The sequence below is a fragment of the Mercurialis annua genome, linkage group LG6 (genome assembly GCF_937616625.2).
Source record: "Mercurialis annua linkage group LG6, ddMerAnnu1.2, whole genome shotgun sequence".
In the NCBI taxonomy this organism is placed as follows: domain Eukaryota; kingdom Viridiplantae; phylum Streptophyta; class Magnoliopsida; order Malpighiales; family Euphorbiaceae; genus Mercurialis; species Mercurialis annua.
In genome coordinates, this window is record NC_065575.1 from 20,796,023 (window position 1) to 20,803,566 (window position 7,544).

A 7,544-nucleotide genomic window follows, 5' to 3' on the forward strand; every position below is an offset into this window, starting at 1 on the left:
TTTCATATTTTTAGTAACTTAAGCCAAATATTTACAAACATCACGAAACAAATCCAAGATTTTCACCTTTTTAGCTATTCAAGTGTCACGACCCAATTTCATGAATCGTGACCGGCGCTAGGGTATGGGTATGGTTGTACCAAAACCCGTAGCAAGCCTTGCGGAAAACAATTAAATATTTAAACCTGCAAAAAACTGCTCGGAGGCAACCGAGACTCCAACCTAAGTATAGCAATTTATATTACAGTTCTAATATAAATAACTTAATTATCCAAAAATGCTCAACAGCATGCCTTAAATATAATATTAAAGTAATCCAGAGTAAACATGCTAATAATAAATAATCGATCAAATCGATAATCCCAGAGTGTAATATCAATATAATATATAATAAACTAGTTCTACTGCGGTCTAAGAGTTCGAAAACAGTAACTAGTTAAAATAACATAAAAACCTCCGAAGAATCAAAAGAATCGGAGTGGACCAGCTTTCAAATCATAAACCTGGAAAATTTGGGAAAACAACGGTGTCAGATATACTGAGATGAGTTCGCAATACTATTTACATTTATTAAGTTTAAAACCCTTAAATCAAAACATTTTATACTAATATAATATGATTATGGATAAACAGTATTGAAATGATCCCAGCGTAAGTATGACATAGCATACTGATAAACCCAGAGTGGACGGGAACAAATCCTCGTCAAAAATATATACCAGCGTAAGCAAGACTTTAGTCTGCCGTTTTCCAGAGTACTCACTGGTGCACATAGTCTCGATACAAGCCTATCGAATAGCTCGTTTCAATCCAGATCCATAATCCGTAAAAACAGTTCAAAAGCATTTATAATATTAAAATACGAGGCGGTACTTAATAAAGCGGTAAATAGCACTACAAACTCACTGCTTGCTTATCCACGTGATCTTGGCAAACAGCTAACCCTGCGTAGACTCCGAAGCACGAGCAGTCGATGGGTCTAAAATAATAAATAGGTTAATATCCGTACGACCCCTAACTCTAAGATCACTAGACACCACGTAGGACTAGCACAATTAAATAACCAGATAAATCACAGAGAAACACAATTCTTAAATAAATTGTAATGTCGTAATTAATTCAAGACTATTGAGTTCGCACTTAAATCCAATCCGAAAATATTATTAAACTAATATTTAATTGATAAATAAAATCAATTCCTCAAATAGTGGATTAGCCGAGTTTTTCAAAACTACCAAGCTAAGCCCACATGTCGGTGACCCAAGTTCAAACCGACCCAACCATAAAACCAGAGTTTATAAACTACAGTTTATAATTAATATTAAATAAAATATTAATTAATATCAAAATAGAACTCAATAGCTTGAAACTCAAGTAATTAAAAATTACCGGCAAAATATCTTCTTAAATAAATCAATAAATAATTAGAAAGACTAAATTACAAATTTAGCCAAATTGGCACGCTAAGCCAAAATCTCAGATTATTAATTAAATAATAATTATTAATAATTATTAATTTAGTTTTCAAATAACTCAAATATTATTTTTAGGTATTAAAAATAATATATCTAATTCGACAATCTTTCAAATTAAGTAAAATCCCCAATTCTTATTTAATATTGTCAATATATAAAATTACATATAAACTATAATAAAATTAATATTAATTTAAATTTAAAGTATTAACGCCCAAAGTAATTTCAAATTATAAATAATATTATTATTTAAATCGTTAATTAATAAGTCGAAGCCACTTTTGTAAATTAAAATCAAAAATCAATTAAAACTGTTAAAAGATAAGTTTAGGAATCAATGGATTTAATACATAAGAATTCAATAACTAAAACCACCATTTAGCCAAAAATCAATTATAATAGCCAATCATACAACGCCACATCATCATCTTCATAAACCAAAATCAAGAAATCAAATACAAGCAGTAGCTAATAATAAGGAATTCAATTAAAAGAACGATGGCCACTACCCCCATATAAATTAACCCATTAAATGCCATAACATTGAATCAAGGGACAAAAGCAACACTCATTTAAGTCAACCCCATTCCCGTCAATTCTTCACCACGAACACAAGGAAAAATAATAATAATGAGGAACTCTATACTAACTGTAACAAACACTAACCAAACTAAGTGAGCACATTCTGACAGAAAATTAAGGATATAATGTTCATACTGCCATAAAATCATCAACGAACAAAAGTTTAACGATGTAAACAAGGCCAAACAAAATATTTAGTTTCTATATCAAACAACAAGGCCAACTAAAAGAAAATTAAATAATCAATAATTAATTGGTTAAGGGTAACCCCTAACAGTTATTACTCTAAGGACAACATATATGGCCATAGCAAAGAACAAGAATTGGCAGAAACCAAAAAGAAGTAACGCAGCCAACAATATCATTTAAAACGATAACACGACGGCTCAAATAACGAAGAGATTAACGTACCAAATTACGATTTCAAGGCTTAAGAATGTAGATGATTGAGTCTACTATGACCGAGACGGATTCCTATTCAATGCGAATTATTTCAGCAATTGGAGAGGAGTTTTGGACGTATGAACTCAGCGAATCATGAAGAAAAAAATGACGGCTAGGGTTTGTGTAAAGTGTGGAATGAATTAGGATTTTAAAACGATTTTAAAAGGTTAAAAAAAAGTTTATAAATAAAGAAAAAGAAAAGTAACGCAGCACTACATTTTTTTTCAAACAATAGTTAAGGTTTTGGACTTAACCTGAGCATGAAAGTTTAATGGGCTGTATGCATGGGTTTATTATTAATTCATAATCATTTGTATGGATGTGAAGAAAAGAAATACATGGGCCAATAGAATTCAAGATAATAATGAAACTTAAAGCATGCATGGGCTTTGTCACGACCCGAAATCTCGAGTCGAGACCGGCGCTAGGGAATGGGAGTGGTTGCTCCGAAACCCGTAGCAAGCCTGAAAAACACTATAAATTTTTCGCTTTTAAAAGAGACGTATGACACATTTATTAAATAACTGATGAGATAAAACATCAGAGTTTTAAATGTGCTTTAAAACATTTAAATACAATAAGACTATACTAGTCTACTGCGGACAACTAGAACTTAAAACCTTCTTTACAGTCTTTTATCAAAGTAGATTTCCGAGAAATAAACGTTCGGAAGCCTTCATCAAAATCGGACCAGCTTTCCTGAAAAATAATTCCACAACGTGGGTCAGATATACTGGTGAGTTCATGCCGTTACAAATAAATATTTCATAAAGTTAAAAACCGTTTTATATTTAAAATAACTTTATGTATTTTCGAAATCCTTTGAAAACATCTTTAAAACAATTGAAGCCTGAGCTCACACATAACATATTTCAATCAAGACTTCAATATCAAAGAATGTCAACCATATACGTTGACCTTTAAATTAAACCACATTTCTTAAATTCGTCCATCTACATTGATGGCGAAACTTATCAACACATCATACATGCATAATCTTATGGGACCGATAGCACAGCCAACCGATCAACCATATCCACAACATACATAAATCTTAAGGGACCGATAGCACAGCCAACCGATCAACCTTATTCACCTGAGACCGATAGCACAGCCAACCGATCTAATACACACACACACACAATATTATGGGACCGATAGCACAGCCAACCGATCAACCATATTCACCTGAGACCGATAGCACAGCCAACCGATCTAATACACACACACACACACAAAATATTATGGGACCGATAGCACAGCCAACCGATCAACCATATTCACCTGAGACCGATAGCACAGCCAACCGATCTAATACACACACACACACAATATTATGGGACCGATAGCACAGCCAACCGATCAACCATATTCACCTGAGACCGATAGCACAGCCAACCGATCTAATACACACCCACACACACAATATTATGGGACCGATAGCACAGCCAACCGATCAACCATATTCACCTGACATCGATAGCGAAGCCAACCGATGTAACACACACACACATTCCTGACATCGATAGCAAAGCCAACCGATGTAACACACACACATAAACTGACATCGATAGCGAAGCCAACCGATGTAACACACACACATAAACTGACATCGATAGCGAAGCCAACCGATGTAACACACACACACATAAACTGACATCGATAGCGAAGCCAACCGATGTAACACACACACACATTCGAGCATAAACAATTGCATAATAATTTTCAAAACTATGTGTGTACCTTTCTATATCAAAATAATATATACATATAGTATATACATAAAACATACATCGATACAAGGCATGTAAACATATAACACCGCAACACATATATCACACGGTATGTTAAAATATGAGACTTTACGAATACCGAAATGTAAAAACATGTACTCACAGAAACCGTTTAACTACGGTATTACTCCGTCAATGCTCCTTTAAACAACTCCGTTAATTCCCTTGGTCCTCCGACTCGATAGCTCGACAACTTGTCGAATCTAGTTAGGATCAAAATATTAATTCTCTTAATTAATAAAATCCTAATTCTAGAATTAACTCTATACAATATTAATTTAATTTAATTAATTAATTCTAATCCCCAAATAATTTCTTATTTAATAAGTTCATAACTTATTTTATTCATGTAATTTTTTCTTTACTTATCTCTTTTTACACATAAAACCATTATTCAGAAATATTCATTTAAATATTTCATTTTTCATAAATATACTTTATTATATAAAATATATTTCCTTATATCAATAATACTTTCCACTTCAAGGTTAATTATTTAAATTTATTAAAACATCCCCGTATTATCTTAAATTCCACTTTTGGTTAAAATACCAAAATACCCTCAAACTTTTCAAAATTGACCATTTAGGTCCTTTCGTAATTCAATCGATTTTAATATCGACAAAATTACTTAAAATATCCAAAATCATTTTACCTCAGATTATTAACAAATATAATCTGGAAACTTTGGCTAACATACCATGTAGCCTTTCAACTTTGGAAAAATACGATTTAACTCAAAAACTCTAGTTTTCGGCAAACATATCCAATTCTTTCAAAAATCATCAAGATTCTTTAAAATTCTCAAAATCATTTCACATCAGATTATACACATCAATAATCTGGAAATATGGTTAAAATACTGATTGGTCCTTTTATTTTTTTTAAAAAAATACATTTTAAACCTAAAACTTTAAATTTTGACAATCAAGTCCAAATCAATTGAAAATCACATCAATCAATCCTTTAAATAGTCTAAGCTTACTCATCAACTCAATTTTGTGATCTCACATTTAATTCATAGACATGCAACACAATTTAGATTAAAATCGAAACTTTTAATTTCTTAAGTATTCATCAATTATGGATAATCCAATCAAATTAACCCAAACATATTTATTTTAATTATCATACTAAAACAGCAGCCCCAAAATTAAAATAAATTATTTTTCATAATTTTAACAATTTTAACAATTTAAAACCGTATAAACAATTAATAATCAAAACCGATTATTAATCCGTCAAAACACCTCAACTAAATCAATTAAATTCCATAAATAATCAACATATATATTTCATACATTTTTCATGAATAATTTCTGTCCAGAAATTAAAATGACAAAAATACCCTTTTTAAACATTTTTTTACCGATTAAACTATTATAAAAATTAAACCCGATTAACAAACCATTAAAAATTCACCATTAAACATTTATTCACCATCAACCCAACATCTAACTCAAACATAAACCAATTTATTTCCAGAAATTTAAAATCCATTTATTTATCATTTTTAAGCGATTTTTAAGCCTTTAAAACTATTAAAAATCGAACTCCAAACCATTAAATTAATACCCGAAATGTTTAACATTTTTAATCCACAAAAATCACACTTTAAAGCATATTTTAACCTCATGAAGTAGATCAGCCCAGAAATTAAAAATAATAATTTAATTTCACGGAACAATTAATTCAAAACCGAAACCCATCTCTTTAAACTAATTACCCACTATTTTTAACACTTTTAATCCATGAATATCACATTTTTAAACATATATAAAAATAGTATTTAACATCAGCCCATAAATTAAAATTAATTTAATTTCCCATATATAAAAATTAATTCAAACCGAATATATCAAAACTATACACAAAAACCGAATTAAACACAATTAAACCACAAATTTCAACAACTAAAACACATAATATAAGCTTATTAAACATCAGAAAATAAACACAAAGTTTTGAGCTAGCGATTATACCTTGATCCTACATGCAATTGTAGATTAGTAATTAGCGGGTGATTTCCAACGTTTTTCGTTAAGGAATTATTGAGAAATAACAAATGAATAATATAGCTAAGGATGGTGAGTTGAGAGCATTCAACAATGGAGGTAAAAGAAATTTGCTGGAAATGAAGTGGGGAAGAAGACTTAGGATATTTATTAGTCTAGGCAAAATTACAAGTTTGCCCTTGTGGCAATTTCGTAAATAAAAGTAACTTTTGCAATATTCGAAATTAAACTTTCTCATTAATTTCCGAATAGTATTTCATGAATATTAACCTCCAAATTATCATCTCGGGATGTCTATTTTATTTTATAATGAATTTTCTTTATTAATTCTGCAGTCCAATTGCAGTCCGACTAAAATATACTTTTTCGTCCAAAAATTCTCAAATTTAGTCCTTGGACTCCAAATATATTAATAAGCTTCCTCGATTATTTAAATTCTCAATTTGAACTTAAATAATACGTTTCCTTAGTCCTGATTACTTAAATCCTGACGAACCCAGCGGTTCGATTTGAACTGCATTGTTCTTTAAATTTCTGCACTGTTTTTCATTCAAATTTTATGAAATAAAATTCATAAAATTGAAGAGGACGTCGATAGCTTCGATTTGACATATAGATCATCGAATTCTGATGTCGGAATAGGAAGATATGAATTTTGGAAATTCGTCATTCCAAAATTGTCATATTATTATACTTATCCAAAAAAATTTCAAAATAATTCCTTATGATTCCAATATTTTTATGGGCTTCCCTACGTATTTAAATTCTCCATTTTGAATTTAAATATCCCTTCTTATAATCCCGATCGTCCAAATTACGACATATATCTTAATTTAATAATTCAAAATTCCGGGTTATTACATTCTCCCCTCCTTAAAATAATTCGTCCTCGAATTATAATATCACTTACACTCCAACATTTTCTTTCCTACATCATCAATACTTCTTTGGAGACTTTTCCATTTAAGTCTCAGAATATTTCATACCATATTGTTCATTACTCTATAAATATATCTCCTTATTTAGGCCTTACAAGGTATATTTTCCTTGTCCTATTCCTTTCTTTACATTACAGAGCCAATGTCTCAGCGTACTTACGTTAAAAACTTATCTATTTAAAATCACTTTGTTTTTCCACTTATAAAATCATGTCATAATTGTGCACCGGTGTGATGACTTCTCTCATCACTAAGAGTTGCAATGACATTACTCTTTTTTTTTTTCAACATACAAAA

General features: G+C 30.5%; 2 long non-coding RNA genes across 2 annotated transcripts; both read right to left on the minus strand.

Moving 5' to 3' along the window:
- Positions 1–290: 290 nt before the first annotated feature.
- Positions 291–980, minus strand: LOC126686287 (uncharacterized). The gene is made up of 2 exons (XR_007643877.2): positions 907–980; positions 291–503 (listed from the first exon to the last, which is right to left on the minus strand). It is a non-coding gene; the product is annotated as an uncharacterized LOC126686287 (long non-coding RNA).
- Positions 981–3,151: 2,171 nt separating this feature from the next.
- Positions 3,152–6,394, minus strand: LOC130015634 (uncharacterized). Its single transcript, XR_008790912.1, has 3 exons — positions 6,277–6,394; positions 4,398–4,497; positions 3,152–3,200 (listed from the first exon to the last, which is right to left on the minus strand). It is a non-coding gene; the product is annotated as an uncharacterized LOC130015634 (long non-coding RNA).
- Positions 6,395–7,544: the final 1,150 nt, after the last annotated feature.